General features: G+C 52.0%; 1 protein-coding gene across 3 annotated transcripts in view; it reads left to right on the top strand.

The window, feature by feature from the left end:
- Rab11fip4 (RAB11 family interacting protein 4) overlaps nt 1-17,129 on the top strand; it is a 115,165-nt gene that overhangs the window by 11,417 nt on the left and 86,619 nt on the right. The window lies entirely within an intron of this gene.

Here is a 17,129-nt window from a genome sequence, read left to right on the forward strand (position 1 = left end):
GGCTGGCTGACTGGCTGTCTAGCTGTCTGTCTGGCTGGCTGACTGGCTGACTGGCTGACTGGATGGCTGGATGGCTGTCTGTCTATCTGGCTGTCTGGCTGGCTGGCTGGCTGACTGGCTGTCTAGCTGTCTGTCTGTCTGGCTGGCTGACTGTCTGGCTGTCTGTCTGGCTGTCTATCTGGCTGGCTGGCTGGCTGCCTGCCTAGCTGTCTGTCTGTCTGTCTAGATGACTGTCTGGCTGGCTGGCTGGCTGTCTAGCTGGCTGGCTGTCTGGCTGTCTAGCTGGCTGACTGGCTGGCCCTGGGCATCTCTCTCTTTTTCTCTCTCATTCTCCCTCTCTCTCTTCTCTCTTCTACTTATTCTCTCTGCCTGCCAGCCCTGCCTAGCCCTCTATTGCCTACCTATTGACTGTTTAACTTTTTATTAGACCAATCAGGTGCCTTAGGCAGGCAAAGCAACACATCTTTACATGGTTAAACAAATGCAGCACAGAAAAATGCAACACATCTTTGCCTACTTAAATATTCCGCAACACACCTATTATTACTATTATTATTATTTAGTTATATGTTACTGGCATTTAGGAATATAGTTTATTTTTGCCAGTTTGTCTTCTATTTCATCACTAGTATAAATTCATTTATTCTAGTCATTCTCTAGTTGATTTATTTGGATTTTCTAGGTAAACGAGTCCTCTCCAAAGGTAGTTAATGCCTTTCTTCTGATAAGCAAGACAGGATGAGCATGGGAGACATGTCCTTTGTGGCACGAGGAAGGGAGGCATGTTGGGACATTGGCCACACGGCCCCAGCCAGAGTCAGGAGAGCAGGCTAGGCCAGGGTAGGGGACGGGGTGCTGCTGCCACAATGGCAGGCAGCGTTGGGCGGGAGGTGACAGTTACGGCTGAGGTTGGGGCTGATGTAGAGGGAAGGGGGTGGCAATAAGCAGTCAGGTGTCTTAGCTGCAGATCTGTTGAGACTTCAGCACACCAAACAAGATAAAGGACAGAAGTGCATGGGAGAATCGATAGGTTGATGCTAGGCTTGGGTGACAGGCTCTAGCCTTGGGTACAGAGTTGGCTGGCATCCAGAGCAGCTGTGGAGCCCAGATAGCTCCTTGCCCTCTGCCGTGGTCTAGACTGTTGGTCGAGCCAGTAGGTGTGAGGGCTGGTGGGAGCCGGCGGAGTCAGGGCTTCGTCATTCTTTTCTTATCACGTGAAAAGCGGGGTGAGCCTGAGAGATGGCTCAGCAGGTAGACATTGCATGCGGGCCCCACAGCCCAAGTTTGATCCCTGGATTGTACAAGGTGGCAGGAGAGAGTTGACCTCTGACCTCCGCATCTATATTCACACACGTACACTTTTTTACTGAGGTCGCTATAACTTATCACCATTAAATGTCATGTTGGTAGGTTGGCTTCTCTGGCCCTGGCCTCCTTTGGTTTTATGGAAGAGCAGAAAGCTCATTGTGGTAAATGACTTCTCAACAGCTACTAAATGTTTTTTTTTGCCACAATTGCCGTTTTTCAGTTGACGCAAAGAGTTGGTGAGTCTGGAGTGGGGACATGTGTTTGTGTTTTCAGTACCTGACTGGTGAAGGCAGTGGGATCTGCAGTTCAGGGCGACCTTTGAATGTGTGTCCAATCCCAGACCAGGATGAGTACCGTAAGACCTTATCTCAAACAAAACAAAACAAAACCAACCAAACTAAAACAAACAAGAAAGCAAAGAGGAAAGAGTTCTCTGAAAGCGCTCGCCTCTGCTCCCGCACCTGAAGTGGGAGTTTGCAGGCCAGATGTGAGGCCCTGGCCTGGGAGCCCACAGGGCTCTATGGCCCACACTCCCTAAGCAGGAAATTACTTTCCTTTGGTCACTCTCTGTGAGACCGAGCACTGTGTGTACCAAGGGCATGGCCAGCGTTAGTGAACACCTGAGTAAGTGATTAGACAAAGTGCCGGGGCCAGCCCAGAGGCGGCCTGCTCGGTTTGGTCCTGAAAACGTCGGGTTTGCAAACCGTCTCCTCTGCTTCCCCAGACACCAGTGAAGCTTTTGGGAAGCTTGGTGGGTGTTGGGGTCCACGACTTGAGGTCTGGGATTGGAGAGATCACAGTGGACTCTGAGTTTTCCAACCTACTGGATGGGTCCTCCAATCCTTTAGCCTTGTCTGTGAGGTGGGGCTCCCCTCTGCGGATGTGGGGTGGCCACTGTGCACGTGAGCGAAAGAATGAGGACCACGCGCTTGGCACAGGACAGGAGTGACATGTCCTGAGCCCCTTGTTCTGGGAGTGTAACTGTGGACACCATGGCCTTAGGCACTTTTAGAAGGGGCAGTATCACAGGATGGACTCAGACCCTTGGGGATGGGCCACGGTGGCATTGCTTCTACAGATGCCTGCCATGTGACCCAAGGTGGTGGTGGTGGCGGCAGCCGTGGCGGCGGTGTTGGTGGCGGTGGTGGTGGCGGCAGCGGCGGTGGTGGTGGCGGCGGCGGCGATGGTGGCGGTCGCGGCGGCGGCGGCGGTGGTGGTGGTGGCAGTGGCGTGGCAGGTACAGGGTAGGGTGAATTGGTGGTATCTCATAGAATGGTGGTGCCACCACTCAGCATGGCAGGTGCACAGTAAATTGAATGGGTGGTGTCACATAGATGATACAGAGCTCTTATGAGTTCTGGCCTCACTTTCTAACAGGTTAGTGTCAATTTGCCCTTGGTGTTCTCATCAGTGGAAATGGGCCTAATAATAGAAACTGCTCCATAGACTTGTGTAGTGTATCTGGATTGACTCAGGTCACGCTCTTAGGAGCACCAGGCTCAGAGTAACTGTTTCTGTTGCTGGCTATTATTATGTCATTATTATCATTACTATGACTCTGGGGACCCCACTCTGGGGAGGTTGGTGTGGTGGGAGGGGCTGGTGGCAGGTGAGTTATTGCATATCCCAGAGGATGCCAGTCTGCCCTGGGGGAAGAGGATAGGTAGGGGTGATGGCACAGCCTTCTGTTGCTGCTGGGACTGTTCCCCTCCCCACACCTAACTGCTCTGAAATCAGCTCAGAAAACCTGAGTATGCTCAAAGACAGGGCCCTCAGAGGAGGCCAACCCTGCCACTCCCTGCCTGGCAGAGTCTAGCAGCTGCTCAGCCCCGTTTGCTCCCTGTTTCCTCAGGATTTACAGAGGACCTTTGAACGCATAGATTGCTGGGTTTCCCTGCTGGCTGCCAGGCTGAGCAGATCTGAGTTGGGGTTTGTAGCATAGGGCTGTGCCTTCAGAGGGCCTGGACCTCAGTCTGTACCTCTCTTCCGGCCTGGAAGGCCTAAGGCTGTGCCCCAATGTGTTAGAGGTGCTCCGTGGCTTTGTGTTTCCTGGTCCCTGGGACCTTGCTCTGGCCCTCCCTGCTCTGCCCTGCCTCCAGTCTTCATGCCCGCTTTGGGAGAGGAGATCTGAATTATGAATCAAGGTCTGAATCTTGTATGGGCCTCTCGCCCCATCTGGTGCTGCAGTATCTGCTAGAGAAGGGTGTGCATCTGCAGAGAGCCCTCGCTTGAACAGACCTGAGCTTTTCCTGCTCCCTAAGGATCCTCCCCAGCTGACTTCAGGGCTTCCCGCTATGGAGAAAAGATGGCAGCAATCAAGAGGCAGCTCTGGGTCCTGGCCCTGGTCCCTGCAGCCATGCTGGGGAGTCCAGAACCACCAGCTTCTTCACTTAGGAAATTGCTCGATCATGGAGACCATCCAAAATCTGCCCTCCTGAGATGTGTGTGGTCTGGGTGGAGCTGCCCTAGGAGTTGCTGGCAGTGGGTGATGGGCAAGTAGATTATATGTGTTCACTAAGGACTGGCAACCCCTCACCTAGATTCTGTCTCTGCTGCCACAATGGCCTACTTAGTGTCATGTGCAAAGGAGAACAGCTGTAAGGGACAGTGCCCAGGACATGGAAGGGAGAGGAAGCCCCATGAGCAGGGGCCGGAAGGAGCCAGTGTAAGGCTCTGACTGGCCTTGACGTGTGCATGTGTGTGTGCGTGTGTGTGTTGTAGTTGTTTATGTGGATGTGTGCATACGTGTGAATTCATGTGCACGCGTGGGCCACTGCATGCTGAAGCCAGAGGTCATGTTCAGTATCTTTTCTCTGTCCCTCTTCACGTCTGTGTGTGTGTGTGTGTATTATATTTCTTTTTCTAAGATGATTACCAGAGTGTTGTTGTTACGGAAAGAGGAGCAATAAAAGGACTGAGGGTGCGTTTCAGTTTACAGCTGGATTCTGGGCAGATTGAGTCTGCCGCGCTTCTCCGGCCCCGCTGTTCCTCCTGTCAGTGTATAGTTATGGTTAGGGCTTATGTAAAAGTGGAAGATAATTAAAAATTATCGAAGGGTATTCACACACACTGTCAGCAGAATACAGCCACATCTTAAGTCTCTTTACTCCTTTCCTAAAAATATCTTTTATTATTTGTGAATTTTGTGTGATGTATTTTGATATTTACCTCCCCTTCCCCAATCCCTCCCAGACCCATTCAACTATCTGCCCTCCTTTAAATATTTTATTATTATTATTATTATTTTAATGCACGGAGTCCAACTTATGCCGTCCAAACACTCTCGTGTGGGGCCAGCTTCTGGAGTATTATTTACTTACGGGGTCCGCACCTTTACGGAAAGCTCCCGCTCCAGGGTCCCATCTGGTGTCTCTTGCTGGTGGCTCCTCAGCTAAGGGTGGGGCTTGTCTCCCCTCCATGTTGGGTTTCTGTCTGACTTGCGCTCACACAGGTCTTGGGCATGCTGTCACGGCCTCCGTGAGATCATACCTGCAGCTTCCCTGTTGTGTGCAGAAAATGCTGCTTCCTTCTGGTCACCACTGCCTCTGGCTCTTACACTCTTTCCATTCCCACTTCCAAAATGACCCCTGAGCCTCAGGAGGAAGGGGTGTGACACTAATGTCCCATTTAGGGCTCAGCACTCCCACTCTTTTAGTCTGTGCACCTTGACTGGTCCTGGGTCTCTGTGTTAATTGCTATTTGCTACAAAAGCTACTTCTCAGACGAGGGAGAAAGATGCGCTGACCTATGGGTGTATCAGTGAGCTGTTAGGAGTGGGTTCAGTATCTTCCTTAGACCTGAAACTCATTGATTAGGCCAGGCTGTCTGGCCTGTCTCCCCCAGCACTGGGGTCACAGGCACAGAGAGAAGGCTTTTAGCTGTGGTCAGGCTGGGGATGGAGTCCAGGCCCTTGTGCTTGCTAAACACGTGCCCTACCACTGAGCTATGGCTCCAGCCTCTTGAGAACCCTTCATTCTGTGCTACCTGACATTCTCGAAGAAATAGCCTCCTGGAGACGGTGGCAAGGGCTCACCTCTCTGGGCACGGCTTCCTTCATGAGTGAACCTGGGCCCACTGAGTCCCCTTGCTCCAACGAGATGACAGATGGGAAGTGGCTAGGTCAGCTTAGTCTCTGCTCGCCTCATTGGTCAGACCCTGAGCAGCAGGGTCTGAGTTGTGAGCCCATCATAAGGCAGACAGGTTCTTGGAAATGGGCGCTGTGGTGGTGTGAATGAGAACGGCCCCCACATGTGTTTGGATGCTTGGTCCCCACTTGGCAGCACCGTTTGGAAAAGATTAGGAGGTGTGACTTTTGTTGATACTGGGGGCAGGCTTTGAGATTTCAAAAGCCCACATCATTCCTAGTTAACTTCCTCTGTCTCGTGCTTGTGGATCAAGATGTGAGCTCTTGGCTATCGCTCCAGTGCCCTGCCGGCTGCCGTACTCCCACCATGACGGTCATGACTCACCCTCCAAAACTCTAAGCCCCAAGTAAACTCTTTCTTCTATAACTTGCCTTGGTCATGGTAGGTTTTTTTGTTTGTTTGTTTGTTTTTGTTTTATTTTTTAGAAACTAGGTTTCTCTGTGTAGCTTTGGAGCTGTCCTAGAATGCTCTCTGTAGACCAGGCTGGCCTCAAACTCACTGAGATGTGCCTGCCTCTGCCTCCCGAGTGCTGGTCATGGTGTTTTATCACAGCAATACAAAAAGTAACTAAGACAGGCCCCTTTGGTTCTTGGACTGGTGGCCTACAGGCAGTGAGGGCCTACTTAGAACCTTCTGGAGGGCAGAACTCATTCTCCCTCCAACAGCCTTCCCAGGGGCCTGCCTGATTCCCGTGGGACCCTTAATAAGCAATAGTTTTCAAGTCATTCCCTTGGTCTCCATGGTAACAGTATGAGGTGGCCTTTACAACCTGCCCATTTCACAGAAGAAAACCCCGGGCTCAAGGAGGCTGCTGTGTGTTTGTGCCTGGGTGGGTGGTGAGGCTGTGTTTCTGCCCACAACTTAGAAACCCTGCTGTGGACTCCCAGCACCCGTAGTTTTTCATTTAGCACATGGAAGGAATAGCACCAGAGCCTCTGGCTGGAGCTGCCATAATTCCCCGAAGGCTGCAAGGTCTTCCACCCAACTGCAGCTTCTGAGGAAGAAAGGGCGGTATGGGGAAGGCATGTCACTTCAGTTTGGGAGAAACTCCAGCAGAGCCCAGGAAAAAGCAGCTGCTCCAAGAATTAGCAGTGTCCATAACGCCCTGACACTGGCCCGGAGGACACTAGAAACCACCGCCCATGTCATGGCCTCTGGTGTGCCTCTCCTTTGCAGAAGCCCTGTCCATGCACAGGTGTTCCTCCCATGCAGGGTGAGCTCCCTTACTCATGGACAGATCTTTTCCAGAGGGCACAGCCTTGCCCTCGTCACCTCTAACCTCCCTAGTACCGAAAACCCAAGTAGCAGGCACGGATTGTACTCTCTTCTGGACTCAGCTTCAGAATTCAGGACAGGTCCATGGGTGCCAACTAGAGCTTTGTCAGTCCAAGGATGGCTGGGATTGGCATCTGCTAGGAGAAATTAAAAAGGCAGGTTTGGCCGGGTGGTGGTGGTGCACACCTTTAATCCCAGCACTTGGGAGGCAGAGACAGGCAGATCTCTGGGTGTTTGTGGCCATCCTGGTCTATAAGAGCTAGTTCCAGGACAGGCTTTAAAGCTACAGAGAAACGCTGTCTCAAAAAAAAAAAAAAAAGAAAAGAAAAGAAAGAAAGAAAGAAAGAAAGACAGACAGGCAGACTCAAGAGGGCTGGGAATGTGGCTCAGCTGGTAGATGGCCAGACTAGCGTACACCAAGCCCTGTCTTTGATCCCCAGCACGGCATGAAGCCAGGCATGAGTGGGGCATGGTGGCATTACCCAGCACTCCACAGGTAGACAAAAGATAAGGAGTTCAAGGCCAACCTTTGGCTACCTGAGACCCTTCCTCAAAAAGGGGGTGGGGGGCGCAGAAATGTAGTCTCAGGCCACGGCCTTACGGAGTGGGAGCCTCCACCCAGCCGAGAGGCCCAGCGTCTCCCAATCTCTGTTCTGTTGGCAGCTCAGAATGGAGGTTTCCATGTCTTCCCTGCCCACAGACAGACGAGGATTGGTGCTTGTGCCTTTGAGCTGTCACCCATCCCTGTGCCTTGTACCCAGCTGCCCGCACCCTGTGGCCCTCATAGCACACCTGGAGCCTGGTGGTGACTGGGTGACTGGGAGAAGAGGCTGTGTTTGTGGCCATGAGGACAGACAGACCTTCTCCTTCACATTCCACCAGAGCACCCTGTCCTCCCGCTTCCTCTCCTGCTGCCCTTGGGACAGGTCAGGGTCATTAGTGAGACTCACGGAAGTGGAGCCTTTCTGGTAGAGTGGCCAGGAGCGCCTCATGTCTGAGAGTCCACGGGGACCTGGATTTGTGGTCAGGCAGACGTGCCATCCTAGGCTGACCAAAACCTACCCAGTGCCCCCAGGCACACTGGTCACCATCTCCTTGTCTACTCAGACCCCTGAAATGGCCTCTGGGAGTAAACCTGGCCTCCCTGTGTGTCTCCCTGTGTGCCCACACTAAGCGGAGCAAATGCCCTCTCCTTTCTATCCCCACATGGCCCTGGCAGCTCCTCTGGACTGTGGTAGTTCCATCGTGGTCTCTCTACCTCCTCCCCTCTAGCATGAGCTTCCAGCACTTTCCTAGGTACAAGCCTGGGTCTCCGGGCCCCTGCTAATCCCTACCCTTACCCCCACCAGAGGGGATAAGGATTTTCTGGCCCTTTTCCATGGCCGGCCTTCCCTGTCCTCCAGGTCCTCCAGCTACCAAAGTGACTGCTGGATCCCCAGCTAACGGGTACCACTAGAACCTGCTTAAGCTACTGTCCACCCTCCCATGTCTTCTTGTTCTACCCACCTTTTCTCTGATCCCCTGGCATTTCTCATAGCTGCATCTTTGTGTCTATCCTTTAGGTCCAGCACAGACACCTCAACTGGTTGTCCCTATGTGAAATCCCCAGCCCTCTGGGCTCTGCTTCGAGTTCCTGCTGTCAGGATTCAGGAACCATCTCTTCTTAAGGGTTACATTATGGTGACTTCTGTCTTATTTACCCCTGAAATACTGTGAGTCTTCCCTTTTAAAAGAACTGCTTTGCCACCGCCACCCTGCTTGAGTTTTAAGATGATCCACTTCCGTTTTTAAATTCAGCCGGTTGAAAAGGCTTGTGTAGAAGCGGGGGATTAGCCACCAGCACGTGGAGACAGCTCTGCTGAGAGCGGCACCATGGCCTGGGCAGTTCTGCTTCTCTGGAGCCCGCATAGTTCTAAATCCCAGCCTAGAATGAGGTGGAATCTGTCGTTCAGAGGGTGAGTCATTTGTCTTTGCTCACACAGCTGGTGAACAGAAGAGGTGGGGGGGGATTCCAGCCCGGCTCTGTCTACCACAGAGACCAGGAGTGACATATGGCCCAGACATGTGGGAGTGTGATCAGTCACCTAGACGCTTTTATGCTCTCCCAGAGACTGTTTTTATTTTACTCATAATGTACAGCAGGATATCCGGCCTTTCCCTGGGAGCTTCCTGGGAGCTTGTCATTCTCCCCATGAGGCTGAAGAAATGTTTGCTGAAGGCAGGGACGGAGGACAGATACATGGAGAGGCAGTCCACTTCAGGGGCCGCCCACATTCCTGTCGTGGTCATACTATTCAGACATTAAACAAAGCCCTCGTGGGTGGCCAGAGGGACGTCCATGGTAGCAATTTCAGATAGATTGAGGGGCTGCTGGTGACACCTGGACATTGCAGAGTCTTGAAAAGGCTGTAGCTGTGGCTTAGATGAGGCTGCACTGCCCAGGACAGGATAGCCATGGTGCCGGGTTTGGGCCATCGTACCAGGTCTCCTTTTTTGATATCTGATCCAACCAGAGATGTCTAAGTACTCCATGGTCCCTCTTTACCGTGCTCTAAATACCTTAACTCATGAAATTTCCTTCCATCCCCATCTTCTTATCCAGCAGGTCCTTGGTGTGTTTGTGTGTGTGTGTGTGTGTGTATGTATGTGTGTTTGTGGGAATGGGGTTGTGCACACACGAATGTGCAGGCACCAGATCCTGTGCCTATGCAAGAGGCCAGAATAGGATGACAGACGGATATCTGTCTGTCACTCTTCCTTATTCCTTCGAGACAGGGTCTCTCACTGAACCTAGCGCTAGGCTGGTTGCCAGCAAGCCCCAGTGATCTCCCAGCTTCATCCCCACAGCACTGAGGGTCACATGCAAGCCATGCCCAGCTTTTTACAGCACAGTTGTTAGGTCCAAGCTCGGGTCCTCATGCGTATCCAGCAGGTGCTCTTACCCACTGAGCCATCTCTCCAGCTCAAAGAGAGTTCTTCATCAGGGACCCTCAGCTTTAGGAACCGAAAACCCCATACATGGTTCAAATGCTGAGAAAAGGGCCTGCGTGCCTGCATGTATGTATCCATGTATATGCATATGTATGTTTGTATGTATGTGTGCATTATATATTGAGAAGGCAAGGGCCAAACGTAGGGCAGCTCAAGGGTTGCTTCCTTCATTGGCTCAGAGGCGTCATCCAGGACGAAGCCTCCTTCTGTTGCCTTCCCGCATGCAGCCAGAGACGCAGCCTCTCTGTATGACTGGTTCTCGGTTCTCCATTAGAAGCCCCTGCAGATTTCCCCTCCTCTCACTGACTAGAGGTTTAGCATACATTTGCCTAAACCGAACACTGGCCAGAGATATGGGTCCACCTGACAGGTTTGGCCCAATTAGAACTCCCGGTCCTGATCACGGCTGCCCTGGCCAGGAGGAGCAGAAGGTGGTCAGCAGGCTCTTCAGTTTTTGCCGTGATTTGGGGGCCTTGGTCGAGTAGTCACTCTGCGGGGCCCAGTGCAGCTGCCTTGAGAAGTTTGTTTCTCTGCATTACTTCCATTGGCTGTTTCTGTAGTTTCCATCTTTTTGCTACCCTCATGTGCACCCCAAACAGCCCTGGGGAGACGTTCCAACAATATAGACTCCCAAGGCTGGATTTAGTGTTATTCAGCGCTCTCATTTCCCAAAGGGGAAACGGAGGCACAGAGTGAGAAGGAGCTCTCCAAGACCCCTATTCAAGGAAATGGCTAGCGGCACTACAAATAGTGTACCTCTCCATCTCTCTTAAGTACCCTTTGCTCCTGACATCCTCCGCTAGCATGTCGACGACGCTCATTATACTTTGCCGAGCTATTGTCTTAGTTCATCCTCACCATGGCCCTGGGAGTCAGCATTGTAGCTGTGTACAGAATATAATGCTCTTGGTGTTCCGTGGTGTGCAGGCTTTGGGATCGGTGATTAACAGGACGACTGGACTCTTCAGCCTGCCTTGGGGTGTAGGGACTGGCAGGGTCCTCTTTGGAAGCCCTTCCCTTGCCCTGTCTGTACCTGGCTTTGCTGATACTCTTGCCCGGCTCCCCTGCCCTCCCTTCCTCCCTGAGAATTAATGGGGAGAGGTCAGTAGCTGCCTGCACCCTTTGTCTCCTAGGCTCTAGAACACTGGCCTCTTTGTGCGCTGACACCGGGCAGTTGGGCTGCTTGGGAAAGTGGATAAACAAGCAGCTGGGGCCTTTGGCCCTGAGGCCCCTGAGGAGGGCCAGAGCCTTCTGGGTGGGTGGCAGGAGGAGAGACTGGCCTACAAGCCAGGGGTAGGAGGCCAGGGTGGAAGAGGGGAAGGACCAGCTGTTTCTCAGTGGTTCTTACCCTTCCTCACACTGCAACTCTTTGATATACAGTTCCTCATGTTGTGGTGACCCCCCCAACCACAATTTTATTCTGTTTTGTTTTTGATTTTCGAGACAGGGTTTCTCTGTAGCTTTGGAGCCTGTCCCGGAACTCACTTTGTAGACCAGGCTGGTCTCCATCTCACAAAGATCTGCCTGCCTCTGCCTCCTGAGTGCTGGGATTAAAGGTGTGTGCCACCACCATCCAGCCTAAAATTGTTTTTGTTGATACTTCATAACTGTAATTTTGCTACTGTTATGAATCGTAATGTAAATATTTTTAAAGATAGAGGTTTGTCAGAGGGGTCGCCATCCGCAGGTTGAGAACCACTGCTCTAGGCTGCGGAGAGGGCTCAGAGGAAGAGGAGTTGCCAACAGCTAGACTGTCACGCTGTTGGGATAAAACATTGCAGCCAGCCTGAAGCCAGACCCTCAGATAACCTTCCTCTTCCTCAGTGCTGAAGTAACAAGGGGCCACCAAACCCACTTCATGCAGGGGATCTAAGAGTCTCTCATCTTAGCTCCATGTCCAGCCTCAGGCCTCAGATCTCAGGGACAGCCATGGTTTGCGTTAGCCATCCCAGGCCTCCTGCCTTTGCTGGATTTCCTCTCCGCTCCCTTTGCTGTTTGCTATGCCTACTTCCCCTCGGCTAGCTAGCTCCCAGCACCCCGTACCGCTGGTCCAGGGACCTCAGCTGCCCCCGTTCTATGTTCTGTACCTGAGTTCTCACAGCATGTCTTCAGACCTCCATTCTGGCCGCTTCCCTCGTCCTAAAGTGCTTCTGAGGACAGAATCATTGGGATCAGCAGCTGGATGAGCCATCTCTTAATTTCTTTAAAAAATTATATGTATACGTGTATTACCTGCATGTACATCTGTATACCACTTACCTGGTGTCTGTGGGGGTCAGAAGACAGATCCCCTGGAACTAGAGTTATAGATGGGTGCACCACCGTATGGTTGCCGGGATTGAACCCAGGTCGTCTGGTAAGGCAAGTGCTCTTAACCATGGAGCCATCTCTCTAGCCCTATTTATTTGTATTGTCCGTGTATGGGTGTTTAACCTGTGTGTATGTGTGTACACCATTTGTATTCAGTACCTGTGGGAGCCAGAAGAGGGTCAGATCCCTTGGAACTGGAGTTACGGATGTTTGCAAGCTACCGTATGTGTTGGGGAATGTTATTTTAAGATGTGTTGTTTTGTTTATGCTGTATTTGTTTAACTCTGTGAAGCTGTGATTCTTTGTCTAAAACACCTCATGGTCCTAATAAAGAGCTGGACAGCCAATAGCGAGGCAGGAGCAAGGATAGGCAAGGCTGGCAGTCAGAATATAAATAGAAGGAGAAACAAGGAAAAGAAGGAGCAGAAAGAAACCAGGAGAGAAGGAAGTCAGAAGCCACCCAAGCTAAAGCCAGGCATTCATAACTGAGAATAACCCTCCGTGTTCCGTGTGTGTTTACTTGGGAGCTAGGTGGTGGGTCCCCCAAAAAGACAAAAGAGTAAAACATCACACTGCACATATGGGCACTGGGAATTGAACCCTGTTCCTCTGGATGAGCCATCAGCACTCTTACTCAGGAGCCACCTCTCCAGCCTCCTCTTTTAAAAAATAACATGTGTGTGTGTTGCTCACACATGAGCATGGGTGCATGTGCCCATGCAAGAGCAGTGTGTACTCTCAACTGTCGAGCCCTCTCTATAGCTCCTTTGCTAAAAGATTTTAATCATGGGCTTGTGAGACGGCTCATTGTTAAAGATGCTTGTCGTAAAGCCTGATGGCCCGAGTTCGATTCTGGGATCCACACAGTGGAAGGCTAGAACTGATGCTCTCTCTGGCACTGTAGGAACCTGCGTTCTTGTGTGCACTCCACCTCCCCTACCCCCGCCACACACAAGTAATTAAACAATAAAATAAAATCATTGTAAAACAACTTCACCAGCGCTTCATGGAGGACGGTTGTCAACTGCCTTAAAAAACTTTTGATACCCTGATTTTAATATCCAGTCCCCAAATCAAAATAACACAACAAGCCTTTGCTGAAAAGTGCTAACAGTTGGATCATCTTGGGCTGGTAGCTATTTGTTAGTCTTTTCCAGTACACGTTATTACTATCTTTTCCTCTTTGTGTTTTGAATAATTTTGATTATTTAACTAGGTCCTCTTAGCATGGTGTGGGGTTGTTTTTAATTAGGAAATTAGTCCAGTTAGGTTGAAACCTGGCATCCCCGCTTGTCCTCTGTAAACAGCTATTCTAACTTAGCCAGTCCACCCCCAAAGCCTTTGCCATGCTTTTCCGTGCCTCCCCAAGGATACACACCCGGGGCTGGGCCACTCCACTCCTCAGTCAGCAGCACAGTTCTGGGCTGACCTGCGGCTAGCTCCGCAGCTCACACAGGCAGCTCATGGCAGGGCTCAGGACTTCAGCTGCACTCTAAGGGTCCTCATCCACCCCCGAGCTCCGTCTTCTCCGTATCCTGCCCTGTCCAGTTCCTAGGGGCTCCTTTTCCTACCTCACCCCTACCCAACATCTGTCTCCCACTACTCCAGAGACTGTGTGACTGCGGCCACCACTCAGCTTTGGGACCTGAGTTTGCCTTGTGGGAAAGACAAAACAGCAAAACAAACAGACAGACAGACATCAGACACGCAGGAAAAAAGGGAGAGAAAGGAACAAGTGGGCATTTTCCTCATTTCGTGTCTCGGATGAGCTGTTTCCCAGCTTTGCGTCAGAAAGAGGGCTTCTTTCGGAGTCCCCTCTCTTCTCATCTGCAGTTCAGGAAAGGAAAAGCTAAGATAACCCCCCAGATTCGAGTTCTTGTTTTCCCTCAGTCCGCCTTGTAGAGTCTCAGCTCCTTAAGTCCTCCTGTGGTGCTCAGCATTGTGAATGGGAGAGATGGAATTGGGGTGCTTATTGTAGCTCCCCCAGAATCCGGCGTCTTCCTTGGTTGGTTTTACTTGTGTTTCGGGGTTTGTTTGGGGACAGGTTTCCCTGTGTGGACTAGGCAGAGCCGTTCTGCTGGAGGTCACCCCACATGCCACCACACCCTTCTTCCTCGGATGTTAATGCGGGCATTTCTTAACAGATTTGAAGTCTGCAGCTTATCTGGGATGTCAGACCGCAACCTTTCTTTTAGCAGTAATTTTTCTTTAATATTCAAATTGTTAAGCCAAGGTTCTCTAGACTTTGCCAGTTTTTCTAGTGAAAAATTCTTATTTTTGTTCTTTCTGTGGTTGGACCCTGACCAACCACAGTCGTTGACCACAGTCGTTTCAGTAGCAGTAATTACTGGAGGTCGCCTGGGCTGAGCTGCCTCCTGGTGGTTGTATGACCTTGACCCCAGACGCCAGAGACTTGTGTATTTCCTCATCTGTAAAATGGGAATAAGAATTCTGTCCGGGATCCAGAGGCCGGTGAGGCTGAACTGCTCTGCAGAGTGAGCGACAGGGCCTGGAACAAAGGCGGTTGCTCTGCGCTTGCCCGAGTAGAAGTGGCTGATATTTAGTCAGCACCTTGAGGTGCTGAGAGCCTGCTTCTCTCCGTGTCCAGAGAGGCAGCTGAGACCTCCAGGAGCAAAGGGCTGCTTAGCCTTCCCTGGCTTGCCAGGCCTGCATGGCGGAGGTGTGGGAGGCCAGCCGGGGTCAGGGGGAGATCTTGCTGGTGAGCAGACCACAGCCTGGCTCACAGCGTCCTCCCATCAGAGAGATGTGCCTCTGGGGAATGAATGGACAAGACCAGCCTGGAGAGAAGAGCACCAGAAATAGAAGGGGAAGCCTGGGATTGAATGGTTCCCAATACGAAAGATCAGTATTTCTCTGCCAGTCCCCCTGGCAGCAAGCTGCTGGTCCGGCTGTGTGCACTTCAGCTGTTCCCACCATCCCTGCCAGGCCTGGAGCTGGCTCTCTCCTCTCATGGGAGCCAGAGGAGCCGAGGACTGCCTGGCATCCACACATGCTGGCTCAGTGCCATCTGCTGTACTCCCCGCTATGAGGGAGCCCCTTGGCTTCCTTGCCCCATCAGCAGGCACAGCCCCAGATGCACTGTAGATTGCCAGTGTCAAAGTCGGGCATCTCCCGGCTCCTCTTTCTGTGTGTTTTGGGTTTACTGGTTTTGCTTGTTTTCTGAGACAGGGTCCCTTTTGTAGCCTAGGCTGACTTCAAATACCATCCTCCAGCACCTGTATATTTCTTGGACCATGAGAGGGATAGAGGCCAGGGCTTGCACACACAGGCCCACAGAGTGACATCCCCAGCCCAGAGCTGTCTCCACACAGGGGGTAGGGGAGTTGAATCAGTACCGTGTGTGCACACAGGCTGATGAGAGCCTGACTCTGGCCTCTGCTCCCGAGGGCGGGTGTGTGTGTGTGTGTGTGTGTGTGTGTGTGTGTGTGTGTGTGTGTGTGGCAGTGGGTTTGTAGCTGCTGGTACTCTAGGGTCAGGGAGACCTGGTTCAGTAGCTCCCACTGCTGGTGACTGCCGAAGTGGCCTAATTTCCCTGAGCCTCGGTTTCCTCAACTGCAGCATGGGGACTGTCATAGCGGCTACACAGTTTAGATGTTTAGATGGCTCACAGTGCAGGGTTTTCACCCTTTTCCACGTGACACTGCTGGAGTCTCATTTAAAAAGCCATTGCGAACAGTTGTGGTCTTTATGAATGCGAACTGCATGCGATACGGAAATTTACTAAGTACAGTGTCTCCACAGAGCTGTCTTATAGTTTTCGTGGCTGTTACCCAGGACTGCCATCCTTGAGAGCTTCGTGGAAGGGCATCACCAATACTGTGAACCCCTAACTGCAGCCTGGAACACACCTTTAGGTTCTCAACCTGTGATCGCCTCCCCTTTGGGGGTCAAACGACCCTTTCATAGGGATCTATGTCAGATCTCCTACATATCCGATATTTAATTATGACTCATAACAGTAGCAAAATTACAGTTATGAAGTAGCAACAAAATAATTTTACGGTTGGGGTCACCACAGCATGAGGAACTGTAGTAAAGGGTCTCAGCCTTTGGAAGGTTGGAAACCCCTGCTGTGGACTACAAACCCTGCTGTCCCTCCTAGCATGTGGGGCTGGAGCTCAGTCACTGAGCACTCTGGAGTAAGATCCTAGAGCAGGAGTGGGGGTCAGGGTGTTCCAGGCCCTCCTTGCATTCACAGGCTCTCTGTACGGTGGGGAGGGGGTAGCAGGAGGAGAGGAGGAGGGTGGCCAGCTGGAGCTTTGGGGGAGCTCCCGCACAGCCTGCAGGTGGCACCTGGGAAGTACTATTCTCAAAAGCCGCGTCATTGCCTGGCAATGCCAGTGGCTTCCATGGTAGTGGGGGTGGAGTAGGGCCAACAGCTGCAGAGCCGAGTGTGCTCTGGCCCTGCCCGAGCTGGCTTCCTCTTCCCTCTTACCTGAACTTCTGCAGCCCCATGGAGACTGAGGGGAAGGGACTGGGACGTCCTCTGTCTCTGGGCCTCTGCTCTAGCATCCTAACCTTATAGTTAGGGATGCCTGGATCCAATGGATAGTCCACTAGGTACCAGGTTCAGAGACTTCTTAGGACCTTGTGCAGCCCCTGGGTTATCCCTCAGCCTTAGACCTGGCAGAGTGGAGAAGCAGGCTAACTGGAATAGAGGTACACACAGCCACCGTGCACAGCAGTGGAGAGGTGGCTGCGTAGGGGCTGTGCTCACTGAAGCCTGCTGGGTGACTACTGCCGTGGCCAGGGCTTCGGATGCCTGTTGCAGCTGCCATGCTGGACAAGCATCCTGTGCAGGAAAAGTCTGGAAGCAGATGCGTCTTCCCACTTGCCTGTGCTTTGGCACAAGCAACTAGCAGAGTGGGGAGGGACGGCAGACCTGCCTGTGATGGCGCTGGTACCACAGCAGTGACAGATCCCTGGGCTGCATGTGCATGCTGGGATTGTGTTCCCAGCATGCTCTAGTACCAACGCCTGCAGCATAGCCAGAGGGAATTCCAGAAAGAGCGCGTCCTTGTTTTGTGAACCCTTTCCAGAGAAACATAGACGCAAACACCTGCTCTGCATCCTGCAGGG

Source organism: Chionomys nivalis, chromosome 7 (assembly GCF_950005125.1).
Source record: "Chionomys nivalis chromosome 7, mChiNiv1.1, whole genome shotgun sequence".
Classification (NCBI taxonomy): domain Eukaryota; kingdom Metazoa; phylum Chordata; class Mammalia; order Rodentia; family Cricetidae; genus Chionomys; species Chionomys nivalis.